The sequence below is a fragment of the Pteropus medius genome, unplaced genomic scaffold, assembly GCF_902729225.1.
Source record: "Pteropus medius unplaced genomic scaffold, Ma_sr-lr_union100, whole genome shotgun sequence".
NCBI classification, from domain to species: Eukaryota; Metazoa; Chordata; class Mammalia; order Chiroptera; family Pteropodidae; genus Pteropus; species Pteropus medius.
The window spans coordinates 429946-455181 of NW_024349519.1; the positions used below are offsets into that span (position 1 = coordinate 429946).

The 25236-nt window shown below is 35.2% G+C and overlaps 2 protein-coding genes across 2 annotated transcripts in view; one reads left to right on the top strand and one right to left on the bottom strand.

Annotated features, from left to right (window-relative positions):
- LARP4 (La ribonucleoprotein 4) overlaps positions 1 to 14986 on the bottom strand; it is a 150130-nt gene extending 135144 nt beyond the window's left edge. Inside the window, exon 1 of the mRNA XM_039882066.1 lies at positions 14803 to 14986. The gene's annotated coding sequence lies outside the window, so the exon portion shown is untranslated. The remainder of the gene's footprint in view (positions 1 to 14802) is intronic.
- Positions 14987 to 15151: 165 nt separating this feature from the next.
- Positions 15152 to 25236, top strand: part of LIMA1 (LIM domain and actin binding 1) — a 73794-nt gene continuing 63709 nt past the window's right edge. The window contains exon 1 of the mRNA XM_039882057.1: positions 15152 to 15296. The gene's annotated coding sequence lies outside the window, so the exon portion shown is untranslated. The remainder of the gene's footprint in view (positions 15297 to 25236) is intronic.

Sequence of the window (25236 nt, forward strand, 5' to 3'; positions counted from 1 at the left end):
GATGAAGACCTCAATCTATATTTATTGAAAGGGCACACCATATACCAAGTTAAATAGACCCAGATTGGTCATTGCTTAGATTTATCCTAGAAAATTATTGTTTTAATATAAAGAAAAAAATTATTGTGCTTCCTGGCAGAAAAACCAAGTCACTTTCTAAGGATAGCAAACCAATTTGCCATCAGAGTTCTCAGCAACATTCAAAGCCAGAAAATAGTAAAGCAACATTTACAATATAATCAAGGGGAAAAAATGTACACCAAGGATTTTAAATGTAGACAAACCGTTCTATAAGTAGCAAGGCTATAGAAAAAGTTTTCCTATGATAAACACCTGGGACTATTATACTCATGAATCCTTCCTAAGGATAAACTGTACCCAACTGAGAGAGGACTGAGAAAACTTCAGCAGAGAGACTGGTGGTTCAAACTGAATATATTTAGATATAACTACCACTAAAACAAAAGTAGGAATAAGAATAGTATATAAATTTTATTTGCTCTGATAATGTAATAACTTTAAAAAGTGAGAGAGGGGAGAGAGATAAAAGTAGAATAGCTCACTGTCTAACAGGTAAAACGGAGTTAAAGGATGTCATTTAAAGCCAACAAACTGAATATTATAAACCAAAATATATTAAAGAGGACAAGAATAAACATTAATAAAAATAATACTATTAACTAAAATTGGATAGTGGCAGGTACAGAGGAGAGAGAAGGAGGTGGTTTCAAGTTCTTTCATTGTGTTCCAAGTAGGGAACTAATAGTCAAGGTGTAAAGATAAAGAGAACCAAGGTATTATATGAGTATTGGTATAAAGGGAATCATTAGAATAAATAAATAAATTTTCCTAAATATCAAGAGAAGTACACACACACACACACACACACAGAGAACAGCAAAGAGCAAAGGAAACTGAACACACAGTCTACTGGAAAACCATGCATTGTTTTGTATATATAAAGATGACATAACTGAAATAAAACATAGCAGTTGTATGTGTGTATACACATACACACACACACATATGGGCTTAAATTACTTATTAAAAGAAAACGATTTTTAAATTGACTCACAAATTAAAACCCCACTCTGTGCTGTATATAAGAGAGCCTAGGATAAAAGAATTAAAAAAGATGTACTGAGCAAATGCAAATTTAAAAAATCAAGGATTATAATCTTAATATCGATAAGGTAGCATTCAAGCAAAAAGTATTAAATGAGATAAAGGATACTTTATAGTGCTAAAGGCTACAACTCATTATGAAGCTATAATAGTCATGAATATCTATGCAACAAATAATATAGCAACAACTTTTGTAAAGTAGTAGCTACAGAAGAAGATTGGAGAAATAGAAAACTGCTAATAATGACTTTAATGCATACCTTTCAGACCAAAACAGTTCTTAGAAATAACAACAAAAAAAGAAAAGAAAAGAATTTAGGAGAACAAAAAAATTTTGGACCATATGACAGATAGTTTATCAATCTTTTACTATAAAATGTTACATGATGGTATATCCGTTATCTATTACTGCATAACAACTTACCCCAAAATTTAATGGCTTAAAACAAGACACATACATTATCTCACAATTTCTATTCAGTAGCAGTTTAGGAGGTCAGTAGCAGCTTAGCTGGCTGGTTCTGGCTCAAGGTCTCTCATGAGGTTGCAGTCAAGATATTGGTTGGGGCTACAGTCATCTGAAGGCTTGACTAGGGTTGGAGGATCTGCTTCCAAATTGGCTCGCTCACATAGGTGATGGCTAGAGGCCATATCGACCTCTCCATAGAGCTTCTTGAGTATCCCATGATGTGGTAGCTGGCTTCCATATCATTTTGTTCCCAGAACAAATGATCCAAGAGAGACAGAAAGGATGAAGTCACAATGCCTTCTTATGACCTTCTCAGAAATGCCACACAGTCATTTCTGCCACATTTTATTCATTAGAAGCAAGTCCCAAAGTACTATCCATATTTAAGGGGAGGGACTCTACCTTTTGAAAGGAAGAATATCAAAAACTTTGTGAATTATGTTTTAAAACCACCACAGATAATATACCAAAAGTAAAAAAAAAAGTATTGTTTTTCTATTAAAATAAAAAAAATTAATCTTTGAATATATAGTCTGCTGTCAACGCCCAGATAACTGAAGTTTCTTAAATCACAAAAATATTCTACACAAGATCCTATTAACTTTTGAGTCTTACATTCTCAGTAGTGATTTAACAGGCAAGGAAAAGGAAGAAAGAGAATGTTTAAAAGTTACAGCAAAAAAATACACAGAAACAATGTTTGGTACACATGACTCACTAATGGGAACGTTCCAACATTATCTGACTTGTCTGAAAGACAAAGACCTTTTAAGGATAGTGCAATTTAAGATTTAGACCTCCTCCTGCTGGGATTTAAAGGGTTTTGCCTTGATCAGGAGCCTCAAGCAAAGGACAAAATAAGAGGATAAAATATCAAGTCTTTCTTATATCTATGTGGTGATGATCTCCAACTAGGACAAAAACTACTTATGAAAGACTATCTTTTCTTTCTTTTCTATCTAGTTTAGCTGTCCAATAAATGAACTACCTAACAGAAATCAAGATAAAGAAATATGGTCAGCCTTCATTTCAAGAGCAAATAAATAATTAATTACAAGAGTGCTGCAACTAAAGCCCTGGCTTCCAGTTCTGCTAGGTAAATGAGTTAATCATAGTTCATAGTTCTAATTTTATTCACTTTCTTTTTAAAAACTCCTGTTTAATGATCAAAACACTTAAAAAAATCGGTATAGAAGGACAGTACCTTAATATAATAAAGGCCATCTATGACAAACTCTTAGCCAACATTATACTTAATGGTGAAAAACTAAAAACCTTCCCTTTAAGGTTAGGAACAAGGCAAGGCTGTCCACTATCGCCACTGTTATTCAATATAACATTGAAGGTCCTAGTGAGTGCAATCAGGCAAAAGAAAGATATAAAAGGCATCCAAATAGAAAACGAAGAAGTCAAACTGTCACTATTTGTGGATGACATGATTCTCTATATAGAAATCCCTAAAGACTCCACAAGAACGCTACTAGAAACAATAAGCAAATACAGTAGTCTCTGGATACAAAATCAATGTTCAAAAATTCATAGTGTTCCTATACTCTAATAATGAAGTATCAGAAAAAGAAGTGGAAAAAATAATTCCTTTCACAACTGCAACAAAAGGAATAAAATATTTAGGAATAAATCTAACAAAACATGTGAAGGACCTATATAATGAAAACTATAAGGCCCTATCAAAAGAAATCGAAGAAGATACAAAGAAATGGAAAGATATTCCATGTTCTTGGATTGGAAGAATCAACATAGTTAAAATGACCTTATTACCTAAAGCATTATACAGATTTAATGCAATCCCCATCAAAATCCCCTCGGCATTTTTTAAAGAAATAGAATAAAAAATCATCAGATTTGTATGGAAGCACAAAAGACCCTGAATTACTGAAGCCATCTTGAGAAAAAATAATGAGGCTGGAGGCATCACTCTGCCTGACTTCAAATTATACTACAAAGCGACAATAATCAAACCGACATGTATTGGCAGAAAAACAGACACAAGAACCAGTGGAACAGAATCGAGAGTCCAGAAGTAAACCCATATTTATATGGACAAATACTTTTCGACAAAAAAGCCAAAAACGTACAGTGGAGAAAGGAAAGCTTCTTCAATAAATGGTGCTGGGAAAACTGGAAAGCCACTTGCAAAAGAATGAAACTAGACTGTTGTCTATCACCAAAGTTAACTCAAAATAGATTATGGACCTGAATATAAGACCTGAAACAATAAACTGCATAGAAGAAAACATAGAAACCAAACTGAAGGATCTTGGACTTAAAGAGGATTTTATGAATTTGACCTCAAAAGCAAGGGAAGTAGAAGCAAAAATAAATGAATGGGACTACATCAAACTAAAAAGCTTCTGCATAGCAAAAGAAACCATCAATAAGATACATAGACAACCATTCAAATGGGAAAATATATTTTGAAGCAATACCTCCAATAAGGGCCTAATATCTAAAATATGCAAAGAACATATACAACTCAATAACAACAAAAAAACAAACGATAGAATCAAAACATGGGCAGAGGACCTGAACAGACACTTCTTCCTAGAGGACATGCAAATGCCCAACAAATATATGAAAAGATGCTCAACATCGCTAGCTATTAGGGAAATGCAAATCAAAACCTCAATGAGATACCATCTGACACCTGTTAGAATAGTTCTAATCAACAGGACAAGTAATAACAAATGTTGGAGAAGATGTGGGGAAAAAGGAACCGTCACACACTGCTGGTGGGACTGCAAATTGGTACAGCCACTATGGAAAACAGTATGGAGGTTCCTCAAAAAACTAAGAATTGATCTACCATATGATCCAGCAATCCCTCTACTGGGTATTTACCCCAAAAACTTGAAAACTCATATCCGAAAAGATATTTGCACACCGATGTGCGTAGCAGCATTATTCACAGTGGCCAGGACATGGAAGCAACCGAAGTATCCTACAATATACGATTGGCTAAAGAAGCTTTGGTACATATATACAATGGAATATTACTCAGCCATAAGAAGAGATGAAATACTGCCATTTGTGACAACATGGATGGACCTCGAGATAATTATGCTAAGCTAAATAAGCCAGACAGAAAAAGTTGAAAATCACATGATATCACTTATATGTGGGATATAAACCTAAAAGCAACAAATGAACAGGACAAAGACTCATGGACATGGACAATAGGCTAATGGTTACCAGAGTGGAGAAGGGAGTGGAGCAGGGAGGTAGATGGGGAAAGGGGGTCAAATATGTGGTGACAGAAAGAAATCTAACTATGAGAGGTGAACACACAGTGCAAATATATATATGCCTTACCGTTAAAGTGTACAGCTGAAACACTGGATTTCATTAACCAATGTCACCATAAAATATTAATTATTTTTAAGAAACAAACAAACAAACAAACTCCTGTTTACCAGATCCCGGCATCAACTAATACGTAAAAAACAATATCAATCAAGCAATCCCAAAACACAATTCTATATCTCCTTAATAAGTCTAATGAAAAAGTCTCCCAGTGAAAGGAGATAAACTGAGCACATCTGAGGCTCCTGTCAGGGTAAAGAATCGGTGTAACACTATTTAGAACCAGCTGCCAGAGCTCAATTATCATGAACTTCCATCATATTTAAGAACTGGAAATAAGAGTTTGCTTTCTAGATAACGTCAGTTCCCTTAAGGCTAGAGCCTGGATTAGATTGCTGAACTTTTCTTCCTTCGGAAGGCATTATACATATTTGTTCCAATATGCTTTAACACAATCTGATATTCCACACAATCCAACGGACCTGTTTCTGGGGTGTTCCTTTTATGTTAGAACCTGGAAAATGTTAATGTTTCTGACAATTACAATAACTAAAACTTTTAGTTCCATTTACTCTACTTTTTCCAGTTTATTTATAAAGATAGAATATTTTAAGACTCATTTAAAACAAAAAGAATACGAGAGTAACAAGTCTGAGGTGTACTACACAGAGTGTATGATCTTAGGTAAGTCACCTAACTTTGCTTCAATTTCTAATCTCTAAAGTGGCAATAGTAATATTCACTCTAAACCATCAGGTTACAGTCAGCCATTAATGACTTAATGTTGGCTGAGCTCATTATAACAAAATCTCTTTTCAGTATTTTAGTGCAGGAGTTGGCAACCTATAGCCCGTGGGTCAAATCTGATCCATGACCTATTTTGCATAGTTCACAAGCTAAAATAGTTTTTACATTTTTAAGGAAGTATGAAGGTATGAAGTAAGAAGTATGAAGAAGAGGAAGAAGGAGAAGCAGCAGCAGAGTCTATCTGTGGTCTCAGACCCTAAAGTATTTACTAACTGGCCCTTTACAGAAATAATTGCTGACCCTTGTTCTAGTGGATTCAGCTATCTTGAAAATATTTCTAAAACTAATATTTTTGATAAATATGATAATCAAAGTATGTATACTTCAAAGCCATATTATGGGCAGTTAATGGGAAAAGAAAAAGAATGAGGAAATTGTATTTGAGACTATTCATTTAATAAATATTTGAATGTCTAAACAACATTGTGCTAAGCACTGATATAACAAGTGAACAATCAGTTAAACAATCCCTGCTCTCATGGATTGGAAGAAAGTAGTAATGGTAAATCTGCAAGTTAATAAAGAAGATTATAGAAGGGGGGCTTAATACAAATTTGGGGTGTCAGAGGAAGTTTTCCAGAGGAATGACCTCTAGGATAGAATGGAATGAGGAAGAGGTTTACAGTCAACTCCTGAACAACATGAGGGTTGGGGCTCCAATCCCCAGAGTCAAAAAATCCAAGTATAACTGTGACTCTCCCAAAACTTAAATATTAATAGCCTACTGTTGACTGGAAGCCTTACCAATAATATAAACAGTTGATTAACACATATTTTGCATATGTATTATATACTGTATTCTTACAATAAAATAAGCTAAAGAAAATGCTATTGAGAAAATAATAAAATACATTTACAGTATTTGTTGAAAAAAATGCATATAAGTGGAGTTCAAACCTGTGCTGTTCAAGAGTCAACTGTAATCAAGTGAAATAGGGGAAGAAAAAGTATTCCAGTTCAAGAGACTATCATGCAAAGGTCCAGAGAATGGATAGAGAGGACATGTGACTTGAAGCTCTACAGCAGGTCAGAAGAACTGAGACCTACTTTGCAGAGAAGTGAGAGTGAAGTTAGAGTACTAAGAGATGAGGCTAGAGATATAAGCAGGCATCAGGCCATGTTGAGGGTTTTAGATTCAATACTGAGGAAAATGGGAAGCGATGAATGGATTTTAAGCTGGAGAGTAACATACTATAGAGCACATACTCTAGTGGTAAAAAGAATGGATTAAAGGGGACAAGTCACAGTGAAACTAGCCAATGAAATTGTAAATGCCATAATCCAGGTGAGAGATGGAAAGTACGGCTATCAGTATCAAGGGGAACATACTATACCTATTATTTATTGTCTCTCAGCTCTAAATTCTTCTATGTGATGCTGTTTATATTAACTTTACTAAATCTGGAATTTATTTTGATGTGAAATAAGATGTTATTTCCTGTTTTCATATGAATAGTCAACTGTTCCAATACTCTTTATTAAATAACTCACCAGCCAGTGATCTGAAATATCATCTTTAATCACATCTTTAATATCAAATTAATCTTTATAAATGAGGATGTTTCTAGGTTCTATATTGTTTCATTGATTTACCCATCCTAGTACCAATAATACCATATTGTATATTTATTACTATGACTTTTAGAATCAGCTCGTCAAGTTCCTAAAAAAACTGTTGGGATTTTGATTATATTGCACTGAATTTACAGATCTATTTGGAAAAATGAATATCTTTTTGATATTGAGAACTCCTACACATGAACATGATACATTTCTCTAGTCATTTCTATCTTCTTTAATGTTTTTCAACAAAATTTAGAATTTCTCCTTGTATCTTATACATATTTTGTTAGATTTATTCCTACATGCTTTATTTTTAAGATTATCGTAAACAGCATTTTAAGTTTTCTCATTATTTATGGCTAAAGTATAGAAATGTATTTTAGATATTAATCTTATACCCAGCCATCTTGCTAAACTCTATTATTATTTCTAACAATTTATGATTATATACTTTCAAGTTTTCTATAAAGATATTGCCTGTCAATGTTTCTTCTTTTTAAGTTCTTCTATTTCTTTTTATTCCTTGACTTACTGCCCTGTCTAGGACTTCCTGCAAAATGCTGATCAGAAATGGTAATTAAAAAAAAAAAAAGAAGTGGTAATAGTAGACATCCTTACTTTGTTCCTGGTGTTGGAGAGAAGTCTTCTAAGCTTTTAATGTTGGAAATGTTCTCTTTAAGTTTTTTGTAGATTTCTTTTAACAAGAAATGTTCTCTTTAAGTTTTTTGTAGATTTCTTTTGTAGATTTCTGTCTTGCTTGCTAAGAGCTTTTATCATGAATGGGTATTGAATTCAAATGATTGTTCTAGCTCTATTGAGATATTCATAGACTTTTCCCCCTCTAATCTGTTAATATAGTAATTTACATTGATAGTTTATATTGTTTTGTTTTGAATGTTAAACCACCCTTTCATTCCTGGAGTAAACCCAACTAGATCATGGATATTATCTATTTAATACACTTCTGGATTCAATTTACTAATAATTTATTTAGAATTTGTGTGTCTATGATAATGAGATTGGCCTTTAATTTTTCTTTCTCTTCCTATCTGGTTTTGGTATCAAAGCTTTACATAACTTTTCTTATAGAAAGAGTTGGAGAATATTTCCACTTGTTCTATATTCTGGAAAAGTTTAATTAAAATTTAAGTAATCTAGTCTTTGAAAATCTGGAAGAACACATAAATAAAGCCATCTAGGTCAGGTGCTTTAACTATGGACCAAATTTACTTAGTGGTGCTTTCAGCAGCAAACACGGGCATTCCTTGAAGATATTGCAGATTCCATTCCAGACCACCAAAATAAAGCGAGTTATTGTAATAAAGCTAGTAATAGTTTTGCTGGTTGAGGGTCTTGCCTTCAATTTGTAAAAACCACAACATCTGTAAAGTGCAATAAAGCAAAGCCAATAAAATGAAGTACGCCTATACCAAAATATCCACATAACAATGGCTTAAACAATAGACATTTAATTATTTCTTCTAATTAGAACTCTTTCCAGAAAAGTGTTAATGACTGACTGTTTTTCTTACTCTTGATCAGGGGTCCCCAGCCCCGGGGCTGCAGACTGGTACCTTCTGTGGCCTGTTAGGAACCAGGCCACACAGCAAGAGGTGGGTAGCGAGCGACCTAGCGAGCAAAGCTTCATCTGTAGATGCAGCCACTCCCCAGTGCTAGCATCACCACCTCAGCTCCACCTCAGATCATCAGGCATTAGATTCTCACAGGAGCCCTTGCCCCTGGTGCCAAAAAGTTTGGAGACCACTGCTCTTGATGGTGCTGCATCTGAGTGATACTAGAACAGAAAGTGTTAAAAAGTGTATATACTTCTGAGCAGGCTCAAATTTATGCATGAACAAAAGGAACAGGATAAAGAATAAGCTTTTGGAAATCAATCAATGAAATACTATTTGATAGGTGTTAATAATTTAAATATACACAGATAGATATGACTATATTACATATGCAGAATCAGAGAAAGAGTTCTGTGTATTTGTATGCCAGAGATAGATCCAATGCAGTATATAACAGTATTCTTGTACATGCCAGAAAAACAGAATTAGGGACTTTGAATTCTAATCCGAGCTTGCCTTCCTTCTGACTTAAGTATAAGATACAAATCTGTACTTTTTATATTCTCGGGGCCTAATACAGTGCATAAACAGTATATAGAAAGTCAAATCTTCATTTTGTTCTTTAATAGAATGGGAATAGTGATGCAGCCATAATCATGTTAGTATGATCAGTCTTACTGATTGAGAATATTTTGTTTTGGCAGATATTCTCAAAATAAAAATTGATAATTTTTCTGCAATATTCCAAAAGCACATTAAGATATTTGCACACATAACTGAGAATCTCTTGTTTACTAACAAACAAGGATGTGGAGATCTTCCTAATAAACAGCCAGGACATTCTGAAAAGTTTTTCCTGCCTTTAGGAATAAAATTAATTGTGAAAGGGTAGTTGTTGGGGACCAGGGAGGAGGAACCAGAAGCAGTTTAAATTAGGCAGTACCATTGTCTCTTTCATAGGATGAAGGTGGGAGGTGGTGAAGAGGGCCAGAATCTGGTAGTTTAAGGTGACAGACACTAATAAGTGTCTGAATTTTAAAGCTGCAGCAAGAGAGGACATAATTAAATTACAGGAGGACAAAGAATGCTAGAAAAAGACTAAAAGGTGATTTCAGGTCAGCCTTCCACTACAGCTGGGTACTGTTCTCACACTGTTCCCTAGAGAGTCTTCTACCATCAAGTGACATTTGAGGTATTAAACATGAGATAGGATTGGACACCTTGAGCATATGATCCTTAAGGGACTGACAGTGCACACTTCCTGTTGAACTAGTTTCTTATCCTAGAGTCTGATCCCCGGGTTCAGACGTTCTCCTGTTCTCCAGCACTTTTCAAACTCCTATCATTGTTACTAAAAGAATGAGTAAGAACCCAACAGATCAACTTCTGCTGAGGGGTATGCAATTTATCTACAGAAAATTTCTCAAACTATATGAAGAACCACTGGGATAAGTGGGAAAGGAATCTAATAATTACTGAATGTGTACTCTATGCTAAGCAGAGTACTAGGTGTCATTTAATTTAATCCTTAGGACAACACTGTCACCTATTATTGCCAAGAAAGAAGCTGAGACTTAGAGAAGCTAAGAAATTTGCCCCCTGACTCATGTTAAAAAGTCTGAGATGAAATGCAAATGAATTCTGACTCCAAAGCCTATGCTATTCCACCAGAGCAAGGGATCACCTCCCAGTCAAGTGTTAACGTCTGGGTGTTCCCCCACTCACTCAGTAAGGCATCATCTTCCTAGCTCTGTTACATTTCCACAAAAGAGTGACTTTTTACTGAAACAATTTAACATTCTGCAAACTAAGAATCTGACAAAATCCCAAAAGTTTATTAAGTTCAGGGATATTAGTGTACATGTGTTTAAAATCCTAAGAGTAAAAGGAAGTACACCAATTGCCAACAGTAAGTTTTTAAAAAGAAAAATCACTTCCTCCTTCATTTATTGGAATTGTTTGGAAGCAGAAGTCAGGAAATCCTCATCCTTGATTTGTGACATTTATGTAATTGTTATTCCCAAAGAACAAAATTTATTCTGCTTTATCTTTTGAAATTTTCAATATTGTTTCATTCGTCATTAATAGAACATAGTTTTGGTTATTTAAAGATTTTCACATAACAAGAGTTTATTTTATTCCCTTTTCTATATTCTTAGAAAATGAAGCTATAAGCAAAGTAGGCCTAATTACTTTTTTATAATAAAAAAAAGTATACTCCTTACAAAAATAACTTCACTATTCTAGGAATTACTTATGGGAAAATATCTTTAATACACATATATTGTCAGTTAAATGAATTAACTATACATTTCAAGTAGTTAAAACTGATGAATTTTAAATAGATGTTTGGGAAGAATGCAAGTTGTTCACATGTATAGAATTAATAATATCCAAGAATAACTACAGAATACTTTTCACTTAAGTATTTTAATTATTAAAAGACTGTCATAGTTACATAAATGGAATAGAATAGAATGTCCAAAAATAGACCAACACAAATATATCCCTTTAATTTTCAACAAAGAAGCCAAAGTAACTCAATGGGGGAAAGGCAGTCTCTTCAACAAATGGTGCTGAACAACTAAATATCCATATGGAAATGCTGGACATTTACCTCACACCATATACCAAAAAATTAACTTGAAATGTATCACAGACCTAGAAGTAAGAGCTAAAACAATAAAATTTCTGAAACTATAAAACATAGGCAAAAATCTTTGTGACCTTGGGTTAGACACAGATTTCTCAGGTAGAATGAAAAAAAGCACAAGCCATAAAAGAAAAAATTGATAAACCACTTCTTCAAAACTTAAAACTATAAAACAATAAAAAGAATGAGAAAATGCATATATAATAAAGGATATGCCTGACATACAACAGTGGCAATTCATAAACTATAGGCCACCCATCTCAACCCTCATACTTGACCAGTTTTAAAAGTTCTTTAGCTATAGTTTCGAACTCAATTTTATTTTTACTGGATTGGTGATAAACAGAATTTTATCCAGAATATTTTTAAACGATTTACTTCAGATACCGTATTATAATCAACGACTTAAACGGTGCCAAATGGACTTGAGGAAAATTTTCTAACAAATTTGTAGCTACTGCAGACTTCCTTCCCACTATTGTAGGAACACCATTAGAACAAAAATGTAATTAAGTTTGCTTTCCAATATTAACTATCAAAGCCACAATCATTTAAAGTAGATATACACTGTTATAGCTGACACTAGTTCTTTTAAAGTGAGAAATATCATTAACTGATCCAACTGTGTACTAGAGGTAAATCGCTAGGTGCTTTTCTTTAAAAGTGGAGATGACTAATCAATCATAGCACATATCTAGCATTTTCTTCTATATTCTTAAATATCTTCATATAATTTATTTTGCAATATGTTCTGCTGTTTTTGTTGCATTGTATCAAGTATGTAAACAACTGCCTTTTTCCTTTAAACCTATTTCCCTCCTATGAGATAAAGGCTTATTATGTTTTACTAAACCATAAAGAGTATTAAAAACTTCTATGATAGTATCGATATCTTTTTTTAATTTATACACTAAATTGGAAATTGAGTCAGTAGTTGATTCTTCTAACAAATCTTGAATTTTAGTACAGCCTTTAAAAAATATTCCCTAAGTTTTTGGTGTGTGTGCACCGAAGTTTGCTTAGTAGTTTTATTAGTACCATTTAGGTTTGCCAAATATGTGCTCCATTTCTTGAAACCATGGACATGCTTTTATGCTGTCACTCCTAAATGCTGAACTATAAAACAATCCTTACATTCTAATTTACATTCTTTTATTTCAAGCCTTTGTACTGTTCTGAAAACAATAACACTTGTTTTTCATTCCAATAACCTAGAAGCACAAGATTATCTATTTCTTCCTCTAATGGGCATGATGATTTTTCTTCAATGATTAGTCAATGATTCTGAAATTTATTTCCATTAGCTTAGGTATCCCTCAATTTTCACTACCATTATTTTCTATGTTTATTTTAAACTTCAGATTTAAAAAACTTAAGTCACTCTGTTACTCTGGCTTTTTAGGGATGAGAATCTGAAAAACAATTTTGTTATGTTAGTGAAATTCACAATACTACTTGGGGGTTAACATAAAATTTTTGTTAATGGTTATATGATTTTAGAAATAGCATAAATTTTAAACTAAAATATGTCTTGCTTTTTGATCTGTACCTATACCTTCAATGTGACTTGCTATTTCTTGAAACTCAACTATTAGTTTTGATTCTCTTTTGAATAATATTTCTCAGACTATGAATGCTTTATTATGATTTGATTCAGCAAAAAAAAAGATGCGCACATTGACCACAGAAGAGTGGTTCCGACGTGGATGTTGGCTGATATTTTTACTTAAGTTAACCAGTAAGAAAAAAGTGAAACAGTAAAGAGATATGTTGAAACTTCATTCATTTATCATGACACGACTGACTTCTTTGCTGACTTGGATAATAGTTTTCGAATACTAGAAGAATACTTCAATTTTTTTGTGCTATTCATAATGTCAAGGCCTCAGATGTGACACACCTTTAGGTTTAATTCTGATTGTCAACGTTTCCTCAATAAGCCTACTGCCTGTTTTCGTAAATAAAACTTCACTGGAACATGGCAATGCCCATTTTTTTAAATAAGAGTTGAGTTGTTGTGACAAAGACTAAATATTATTATACTGGAAAGCTTAAAATACTTACTATTTGGCTGTTTACAGAAAAAGTTGCAGATACTTGGTCTAGAAAACTAATAAACATATGATTTGTAGCATTTGCCAGTTCCCATGGTGTAAATACTCTTATTGCGGTCAATTTCATGCTACGAATGTGCCATCTCTGAATACAGTTGGGAAGAGATACGTAAATTATAGAATATTTCCATTATACAGATATACAACAGACAGCCTCACCTCAAGAGCAGTTATTCATAAAATGACAAAAAAAAAGTTTTGAGTATTTACTATTTTTTAAATATATTTAACCATAAATTTACACAATTTGATTTTTAATAGTGGTTATGCTTAACAACTGGCTCATAAAACCCCTGAAAATTCAGCGATCAGCCTTGTAAATTGGTAAAAGTCAACTGTACTACCACCTCTATTTTCAAAAGGGCAATAAAGGAGGCTTTGGGACAGCAAATAATTTGCCTAGTTGGTTATGCGGCTGAGTCAAAATTCAAATAGAGGTCCGAACTCTGACCCAGGTTAGGTTTCTTAGTGAATAAAGGCCTTTATTGGTTTGATTAAAAAAAAAAAAATTCCGGCGGGGGTGGGGATTAATTGAGAAAACTCCACATGCAAGGGAGTAGCATCCCGTATTGATACTGCATACTCTTTTACATCCCTATGCTACCTGCCGGTTTTGCTAGAGTCTTGATGCTTGATACCTATCCAGGAATCAGTCTAGCCTGGATATTTGAAGAAGGGAACACTGAGTGGTCTATCCATCCGCTGTCGGAAATTTCTTTAAAATTTTCCTTAACTGCTTTAGGAATTGGAAATACAGGCGTTTACCACCACGAGCCTCTATAGTACTACATGAATTCTGAAAAGCTTCAGAAAACTTGTCTGAAACTTTACTACACTTGGTGTGCAAGAAAAGGAAAGGACACCGCCAAAGGGTATTCATGCGGCTGCAGGGAACCAGGGCAAGAATTTAGGGGCAGGATGACCAAGTGCTAGGCCTCTTAAAGTTCTCTAAACCTTTCGCACAGCTTCTAAGTGTAGGAATAATAACGCTTAGAGCTGCTGGAAAACTTGGATATCCGACCGCGTCCAACTCCTTCATTTATATGAGGAAACTCAGCTCTACTGAGGTGAAGCGACTTGATGAATGTCAAGCACTGGAGCCAGAATTAATTTACAGCTCGTTTCACTACATATAACACGGCCTCCTCTGAAACACCCTCCCTGCACAGAACTTACCCCGAAAGCACCAGGAACCTGGTAGGGGACTGGCCTAAGGTTGAGCCCAGGACAAACCTCCCAGTCGCTCCTGAGTCAAACTGCAGTAACTCTGAGTCAGAGGGTTAAGGCTAAAGTCAAGAAGCACAAAGCCCAAGGCCGTTAAGAAGTGCGGATTCCTCAGTGAGCAACGGAGAGTTAGAGGCGGCCCTGGAAAAGCAGCCACGCCTCGCACACCGCCAAACCCACACGCGCGGAGCCACGCGAGAAGCCCCCTAGGGCAGGGCACGCAGCCGGCAGCGCGCACGTTCGCCCCAAGGCCGCACGGGAGGCGGGCTGGCGTGCGCGCCCCTGCGGCGGTAGGCGGGGTTAGGGGCGGGGCCCTGAGCCGGACTGGGGCGGAGCTGCAGGAGCTCTAGGTGTTGCAGCTAGGTCACGACAGGTGCGCGAGGCAGAACGCCTGGGACCCGTGGCAGGGCAGGTAGCATCGCAGAGAAAAGACGGCACTTAACCAGGTAAGGGCCTTCTCGCTCCACATCCTCCACAGCCAAAGAGTGCGCGGAGACCCCGGCTTCCCTCCACACCCTCTTTCTCCGGCGACTTCTGGGGCGGGGGCAGCACAAGGAGCGTGAATTCCTTACCCTTGAAAGAGAGAGTGGAGGAACCGCTGATCCTTTGCTCTTTCCTCACTTATGGGTACTGCTCTGGAGTTGGAAGTAACGTAGGGGTGAAGCCTTTGCTGCCTGAGGGCGGGACCTGATAGGAACTCCCTCCTCTTCCATCGGGAACACTCCTTTCTAACTACATACTTTTTTGGTGTGGTGGAGGAAGGTGGCAGTTCATCAAAATTCAAAATAATCTACCAGGGAAATAAGTATTATGCTGTTCAACAGCTCTTTTCCTTTCTTCATTGTCAGCCACTCGCACCCTCTTCTATTTTTCTCTCCTTCCATTCTTCCAATTGAACTCCGTTTAAGAGACTTGTATCCTTTTGAGGTATGTTGAGTATATAGCAATCCTTGCAGCTGGATGCGTCATCCCCGAATCGCTATCGTGTATATATCGCTGGCACCTGTCACCAACATACGTAGGTGTCAATATAAGGTAACCGTACACTCTGACTACACCTACTGAACTTGAAGTTGTAAGTGCTAGGAGCGAACCATCTGGTGTCCGTCCTTGCCTCTTTATTGGTGCTTACAACCACCGAGTTTAGTGATCCTGGTGAGAGATATTCAAACTACTGTTGTCTTTCACCTATTTCCAGCTTTCAAAAGCCTGTCCATTTCAGATGGTTTTATAAACTTGGTTTTTTAAGTTAGTCAAGGTACTTAAGGAATTATCAGCCTTTAGGACAATGCCCCTTTAGAGGCGAGGTCTTCTTTTGCATGAGGTATTCTTTACTTTGCTCTTGATTTATGTGGTTAAATGGAATAGTTTTTTATCTGCATAGTTACTAACACTATTCAAAAATGATAAATATTTTAGGAACTAAGAAATAGCACTTTCTTCTGAAGTCTAATGTAGACACAATAGAAGATGACCCTCAACAAACATTTCTGTTCCTGTGGAGTTATAGTCTAGATGAAGGATGATCATGTCTTAGGTAGCCCTTCAGGGAGTTCTAAAGTTATCAGGAGAGAAGGTTTAATTTAAAAAAAAAAAAAAAAGTGTGCATGCATATATATTTCCTTGTTTTGTACATAGCATAGTAGGTAATTAGGAACTTATTTCAATTTTTAGACAAAATATTGAGTGCCTCTTGTTTTGTCAGTTCTACTGCAGATTCAAAGTTCCAACGGTCCTTGCTCTAAAGGAGTTTATAATCAAATGGGTTAGGCAGATCAATAGGTACAACTTATAGTATTAGTGAGGTCAGTGCTATACTACAGAGCAGCCCAGAGTGCTGCAGGAGCACAGAGAATAGAAAACTCTTCTAGTTTTCCTTAAAGTAAACAATAATAGCAAAAACCTCTGAATAATAGTGTTCTCTTCAGTTCATGTATTTCTTACTTTGTGTTCTGTCAACATTATGGCCTTTCAAAGATGGAGTTAGGTCCTATTGTTAATTCTGTGGCAGTTCAGTAACTAGTTGGTAGAGCTATTTTCACTGTTCTGTACTGGACCTGGAAGTGTTGTTGCCAGGTAGTCGCTGAACTATGGAGCTACTGGGAAGAGAATAATGTACTGGCAACATTAGCAAAGGAGTGCCATTTTGTAAAAATTGCTCCATTGTGCAACTTTCTTTAACTTGTTACATTCAAATTTTGTCCTAGACTCTGGGTAAAGGTGGGCCAAATTTCAACCTTCTAATAATTCTGAGAAGAGAAAACTGCAGAAGTGAAAACAATTCTATTGACAGCACATCTTTGTAACAGGATACTGTTTCTTGCTAAGGTGCCCTCAAAATGTCTTTTTCTTTTGTCTTTGGAGACAGAGACAGTTTGGGTTGATGGGCAGAGGAGGAAAGAGTGAGAAATATTTGAAGATTCTTTGTAGAGTTTTGATGATCTGAAGTCTATAAGTAGTCTTGAGTGCTCTTCATGTACCTTCAGGCTTTTATTAATTGCTTACTTTGTGCCAGTGTCCTGGTATACACAGGATGAACATGACATGGTCCTTTCTATATGATTATGTCTTTCATTTTTTACATAGAAATAGTAAGTTAATAATACAGATGGTGGTTTTCCTGTTTGGCAATTTGAGCCATAACATTTGTTGAACACATTTTTTTGGACATTCCTTACCTCTTTTCTTTCTGTTTGCACTCTAGGAAAGTGGTCTCCCCCCAGGAATATTTGGAAAGGCAGTAGGTATATGTGCTTATAATTTGGGAACCTATAATGATTATGTTGTTTGCTTATAATATTTTTAAGTACAAAATTCTTTAAGACATATACACCCAGACAAAAAAGAAGGTTGAGAATGTGGGAGGTCTTTAGACATGTTTGCCATAAAAGGCCACCTAACCACAAATTGGGAGAATTTGCCATTGTTTATGTAGACAGTGAAACTAGTTTTCAGGCATTCTTAATTTCATACACTCAGAAATAGAGAGTTCCATTTAGATTGGAATTGTACTCTTCCTGCAGATAGGAGAATGTGTAACTTGATTCTTAAGTTAGGAATTTCCATAAGAAAAGTCTTTTTTTTTTTTTTAAACTGCTATGGTTTTTCACTGTATATTTTTTGATAAGAAGTTGAAGTACTTTATTTTGAATTGTGTACAGTCATCTTCAGGTGATGTTAAATTACTTAACACAGACTCTCAAGGTTTTTTAGTAACAAATAAGTGGTTGTAAATTGAGTAGTTTCTACTTAATGACTGTGGAATTGAAATTCTATGGTAAATGGTACTCTTGGTAGGACCATACTGATATGTTGTTAATTCTGTGACTGGATACAAAGTCCTTGAGACTCAGTCAAGTTATTGTGCTAATGCAGACCTCTTTCCGTAAAAAGTACAAAGTTTGACCCAACAAACAATTTATTATTCAGCATGTCAAATGATTTCTTTATACTAGAAAATGTTTCTAGAGACTTCACACATCCAGTTATAAGAAGTTAACATGATGCCACAAAACTTTACATTTTTAAAATTTTCTTTCAAAGAATTCCTTAACAATGCTACTCTAAAACTAGGAACTTTCATATTTAGAAAAAAAGATGCAACTTTTTTTACTTCTGATAACAAGTGTAGAGCTTTTTTTCTCCCTTATTTATCCTATAACAGAGCTTACTATTTAGAAAATCTTACAATCCCTCAAACATGTTTTTTCTTACACACCAAAGTATTGTCAATTTTTGTGTCATTACCCGTAGATTAGTAATCCTGATACACTTTTACTTGGTTTTAGATTTCCACGATCTTTTTTTCTTCCATAAATCGAAATTTAAGCAAATGGCCCAGGATTCTTTTCCTCATAGTCAGTTTTACAAAACAGGTAACATTTGCTCAGATTTAGCTTCTGCCTCCAGCATTACAGGAAATCTGTCTGTCCGTGCATAGACCGGTGATTTCCCTGTAATGGCCCTCTCACTGTCCTCCTCCTTACTACTTGGGAACGTTTGACCAAGTGGACAGCTTTTCTGTTTCTTCCTTTCATTTGGCTTTCTTGACATGATTGTATACCTGGTTCTCTACTAATTGGACCATTTCCTCCCATGCTCCTTCACTAACTCACAGCCTTTTTGCCCCCTAAATGTGGATGTTTGTCATGGCCCTGTCCAGCATCTTATTCTCATTATATTTTCTCCCTGTGCAATTTGATCTATTCCCATGACTTCAACACCTCCAATATGAGTGACTTGCAAATTTATCTTTTTTAAAAAAACTTTTTAAATTTTATACATATAATTCTTGTTTTATTTTCACAAATACAAACACATTTAGAAAATAATTGTATATACTCACTATAGAAAACCTGGGGAAAAAATAATTATAAAGAAGATAAAATATTCCATAATCTGTTCTGGGGAGAACTAACATTTGCTGTATTTCCTTTTGGTCTTTTTTAAAAATTTGATTCTCATATACACACATGTGTGTACACACACACTCATGAACATACAGCTAATTGGGCTCATACTATTATAGCAGATTTAGTTTCGTATCTCCTACTTTTACTTTACATTACGTCATAATTTTTTATGGCATCGAAATCATTTGAAAATAATTTTAATGGCTATTTAATACTCTATTGTATTGATATTACATAATTTAACTGTGCACTTGGGTGTTTTGATTGTTACATTATTAAGTAAAAAAAAAAACTGAGAATAAGTTTATGCATAAATCTTTGTACAAATCACTCATTTCTTTAGGTTAGATTCTCCGAAATTGAATTACTAGGTCAAAGGGCATGAAAATTTAAAAATACTAAACCTACTGCCAAATTGCTTTTCATAAAGATTAGACTAATTAACATTCTCACCTGCAGTGATTGTGCCTGTCTTAGTGTGTCCTTCGTAACAGTGAATATTATTTTTTTATCTTTACTTGTTTGATAAGCAAAAGTATTTAATTTGTATTTCTTTAATTACTAGTAAGAGTGAACACTTCATATACTCATTTCCATTTCAGTTTCTTCTGTGAATTGTAATTTGGTTCATCTATTCTCATTTTTATTTGGGTCTTAACATTTTTATTATTTTTGTTGTTGTTTAGGGTTTTTCATTTATCTGGGGAAGGGAGTATATATAGGTTTTTATTAGGCCACATTGAATGAGTGGAAAGTATACAAGGAGTTTAAATTGGTATTTTAAATGCCTATTGTTATGAGAAACCAGAATTTGTAAATTGATGAAGCAGCACTGCAAAATGGAAAGGGTGCTGGCTTGAGAGTCAGGATTCCTAACTTGGTTTTGAAAATCAGCCACTTAGGTTATCTTAGGTAAGTCATTTATCCTCTCTGAACCTCATCTGTGAAAATGAGAGATTTGGGCTCTTGATCCCAAAGTCTATATATCCTCTGTGCTGAAAGGATGACTTTGAGCCCCGGCTCACTAGACATTCTGAAATTATTTTCTACCTCATTCCTAACCCTTCACCCGTTTTAGATACATGGAGCCTGAGGAAAGAAAGGCTGAGTGCAGTAAAGACATTTTCCACAGAGATAGCAAGGCTTAATGGAGTCTGGGGGCAATTTAAAGTGTTTGTGCCCTCAGGACAATAGAAGTTGCAAAGATTGGTATTTTTTAGGTACTCCCAGGTTGACAATTACTGGTAAAATAAGTGCTAAGAGCCCTGCTGATCTATGCCACGAAACCCCATCATTTCTAGTGAATGTAAGTAAGGCAAGTTTCATTTTGTGACAAGAGCTTTAAGTTGCCAAGCCAAGTCATTTAACAACTTTCACTATTCCATACAGAAACTGTTCTCAGTGTTTTTCTTTGTGATTTGTGTAAGCTCTTCATTTTAAAAATAGTAATTCTTTGTCCTTTGGTCAAATGTTTAACTAGTTATTTGTCTTTTAATTTCATAGATGTTACTTTTTTGTAGATCCTTTTCTTTGGGAATTCTCCTTTTGCTTTTATGCTTAAAAGTCTTTTGCCATCCAGAGATGGATTAAGGATTCACTTCAATTTCCTTCTAATTTTTATGGTTTTACTTTTTATATTTAATTCTTTAATTTGTCTTGAGTTTACTTTGGAATACCAAACTAGGATGTTTAGTGTCTTTGCATATCTCTGAGTTCCAGATCCATATTTCCAACTACCTGGTAGACCATGTGGTTAGTCCCTATATACCAGGTACCTAGTTTTTCTAAGGAGAAAGCTTGAAGTTGTCTTGAACACTTCAGTCCTCTCTTCCTACATTTAATAACGGGTTTGATAAATTCTGCCCCAACAGTGATAATGCCTCTTTCATCAGTCTTCTAATTCAGATTCCCCTTTTTTGCTAGAGTCTTTGAACAATCCGTACAGTTGGCTTCGGTTTTTCCCTTACAGTCCAGAGTAGTCATAAAAAATAAAATAAAAAGAACACTGATTTTCAAAGTATAGTGCTCTTGATTATCTGTTTCAGAATCACCTGGGGTGTTGGTTAAAAAGGTAGATTCTCAGGTCCCACCTAGACCAACAAATCCATATATATGGGGGAATGGGGCGTAGGAATTTGCAGTTTTAACAAATACCTCAAGAGATTCATTTACATACTTAAGGGAAACCACCAATGCTTAAGTCAGTTAAATCTAGTGTCTCTGTATGCCATTCAAGACCCCCACTCCCACACCCTGACAGCTTATTTTTCCAGGCTTATCTCCCACATCACTACCCACCCACCTGGCATTGTAGTTATGTAATGATTCGTGTTTTCCTGGACCCACCCTGTCTTTTCCTGCCTCTGTGCCTTTGCTCATGCAGTTCCTACAACCTCATGCTCCTTCTCCTCCCCTCCCACTCCTGCTGAAATCTCTTCCCATAAGAGCTCAAATAAAATGCTACTTTAAAAAAATAAAGCCTTTTCTAATTTCTCCTACTTGAAACAGTGGCTCCCTCCTCCGTCTTCACTTAGCACTTTTTTTTCTTTATTTTTTAATCTTAACGTCACTATTTACGAATTATTGCTTCCTTAAAAGATTATAAACCTTCTAAGTGCGAGAACCTGGCCTTTTCATTTTGTGGCCATTATACACATAATAAGCGGTTAAATACCAGAGCACATGAAATATATCTCATCTTGCAAACACTATTATTTAACACTGTCTGGCTTCACATCACACTTAGAATAATAGCATTAAAATCTTTACCATTGCTTATAAATCCTTACTTAATCCGGCTGCCATTCATCTGTCATCATCTCATACTTCTCATTCACTCCTTAGCCATATTATTCCTGCCTCAGGGCCTTTGCATCTGCTATTTTCGCTACCTAGAAAACTCCCACATCACTTCTCTTCACCTGGCTGGCTGCCTCTTTCCCATCATTCAGTTTTCAGCTCAAATGTCATTCGGTCAAAGAGCCCTTCCCTGACCACTATCTAAAGCATCTGCCCCCTTTCCTACCACCCCTCCTGTTACTCTCTTTGTATTTCCTTCATGGCACTAATCACAGTATTTAACTCTCCTGTTTCCTCAGTAGAATGGAAGCTTCATGAGAACAGAGACCTTGTCTGTTACTTTTAAGGTTATATCTTTAACAAATAGAGCATATTTGATATTTGACACTTGGTAAGTGCTCAATAAGTATTTATTGAATGAATTAATAAGCCTTGAGGATATACTTCTCACTTTAACAAGTTTTGTTTTGGTTTGCAATCCAAAGCTTTGTTGTTGTTGTTGTTTTTAAAGGGACAACAGCTGAGGTAGTTCCATCAGGGTTCAAATCAGGTGGCAGTCTCTGAGGATTTCTGAGGTTTGAATCCTGTGATAGCCAGGATTAGTTTCATCTGAGTGCAAGTTTTCTAGGATATTCCTGGGATCCAGGCCACTTTTACTACCTGTCAGCCTCTACCTCCAGAGTTATTTCTGCTGGCCAATACTAGTCTAGCAGTGCTCATTACATTTTTAAAAGCGAGTATAGAAACACTAAAATCCAACTGACTAGAATCCTCCAGCAACTAGAATTTTTCTCCTCTGGGAGAAAAATAAGAAAGCTATGGAGAATCTTCAAGGAAAGAGTATTTTCGTTATACTTACTACATACTCTAAAATAGGGCAGTGTATTGATTAGAAAGATTTTCAGGAACAGCTTTAAACAAGGGGTTTCTTGTTAACATCTAGTTGAACCAAGACAATGTAACTAATCAGTTCTAATTTCTTCCTATTTCTCTTCATTGGGTAGACTTATTTTTTAATTCCATTTTTTTCCTCAAGACTGGCCTAAAATTTTATTTAAAAAAATAATAGTTTTTATAGAAATTTACAGTTTTCAAAGTATTTTTATCTTCTTATTTAATCTTCATAACCATCCCATGTGAATTGTTATGTTTTTGAGATGAAGAATCTGAGACCCAGAGAAAATGACTTTACCATGCCAACTAAAAGACCACTACTCAACAAATGCCTCTCCATAACTTTCTTAAACAGCACCATAATTTGATATAATTTTTAGAAGGTAAACATTAAAATTTAATTAAAACACTAACAATATGTTTGTGAGCAGTCCTTATTAAGAAATAAGATCAATAGCATAGTTAAGATTAGCAGAATTTTATCACTTCTGTGGCTGTGTGATTTGGTAATTCTTTGTGACCAGCTTCATCTGTACTTGTCCTTGATTAAAGCATTGTTCGATGTTAGCTTCTCAGATTTTGACAAAAAGAAAAGATTAGAGAACTTGCCTAGAGAGGAGTCACTTTTCAGTAAACACGTTTTAATTCTCCTGCTTGAAGGGATTGGTTAAATTGATCTGAACTGGCTTTTCAGATTGAGCAAGACCTGAAAAAAACAAAGCATCTAAAATTTCAGATAAGAAGAGTGGAAGCCAGGCCCTTCCTGGAAATGGCCAGGAGTGAAACTAAGAAGCCCTGTATTTGGAGAAAACTTGATTAATTATTAAGGACAAAAGATTGGTATAAGGTGGTTATATCTTTAACGGAAGCAGACTTTTTAAATTGTTTATATTTGTTCTGCTTTGACATTGTAAAGAAGACTCTTTCATTAGCCAGTTTGTCTTAATTAAGCATGTAATTAGCAAGACCTATGAGCATATGCTTCATAGACAGATATCCAATTATGTAGATGGACCTTTGTTGAAATATGTGGCTACTGAGAATGAGCATAATATTCTTTTGCATTTGTATAACAGGTATTTATTGAGCCCTTACAAGGTACCAGGCACTGACATTTGATGAATCTGATGATAAAGTGTGGAATGGTACAAAGGTTAAAAGAGAAACAGGCTGTTCAGAGTAAATTTATGCTTTGCATAATGGCGGCAATCCACCCTCCATTTCTGCATTCTTTTTCCAATTACCTAACGCTTTTTCTCTACTTTTCCTCTAAATTTGAAGTTACTGACATAATTATCCATTTTTGTACTTACTGAAAGAGATTGTCCTTACTATATGAAAAAATACTGGAAAAGCCCTCACTGCATTAGATTGTTTGCCCTTATAATGAGTTAATTATCAACTGTGGGGGAAGGGGAAAGGGAAGGGGAAGGAAGGAAGAACCAAGTGAATATATAACAAATTAGATTTGAGAGAGAGGTAGAATTAAATTTAGATTAGATCTGATAATTCCTTAATTTAAAAAAAAAAAAAGATTAGAAAGGTTCTTGGGTGGTTCTTCGTGACCTAAAAATTTTAGACCAAAGTCAGTTTTTAAAGGCTATAAGTGGAGGTTACTCTTTTTAACTGTTGAAATAAGATATGTAAAAATTACTACAATTATGTAAAAGCTATTTTTGGTTTCAAAAGTACAAGAAGACAAGATATTCAAGTGAATGAATAATGTACTAGAAACCATAGGAAGATAATAGTTATATCATCTTCGACTTAGAGTTTTTACAGAGGTATTGAGAACACCTAAAATTTGGCCCTTACAAGGTATAATTTGAGAGAGACTTAGACTTTTTGATACAGAGAAATGGCGTCACAGTTTTGAGTAGATCTGGTGTTCCTGGTGGTCACTACCAGTTTCTCAGAGATGACATTAGAGATACTCTTTTATTAATTGGTGATTTAACAAAAATAAGTTGACCCTGAAATGCAGTGTACACTGAAACTGTATTTCTGGTTTATTCTGTGTGCTAGAGATATTTGTTTCCATGCCAGCCTTCTAAAAAATGAATAAGAGCTAACATTTATTTAACCTGTCTGGGCCACAGTTTCTTCATCTATAAGGTGGGACAATATTCTGAGTGTGTTACTATGAGGATTAATAAGTTTATATATGCAAAACAGTATCTGACATATGGTAAATGATGACATATGGTAGATGATGAGGATAAGACTCAGAATAATTTCCTAATGTTACTCAGTAAGTAAATGGTAGACTGAAGATGTAGAC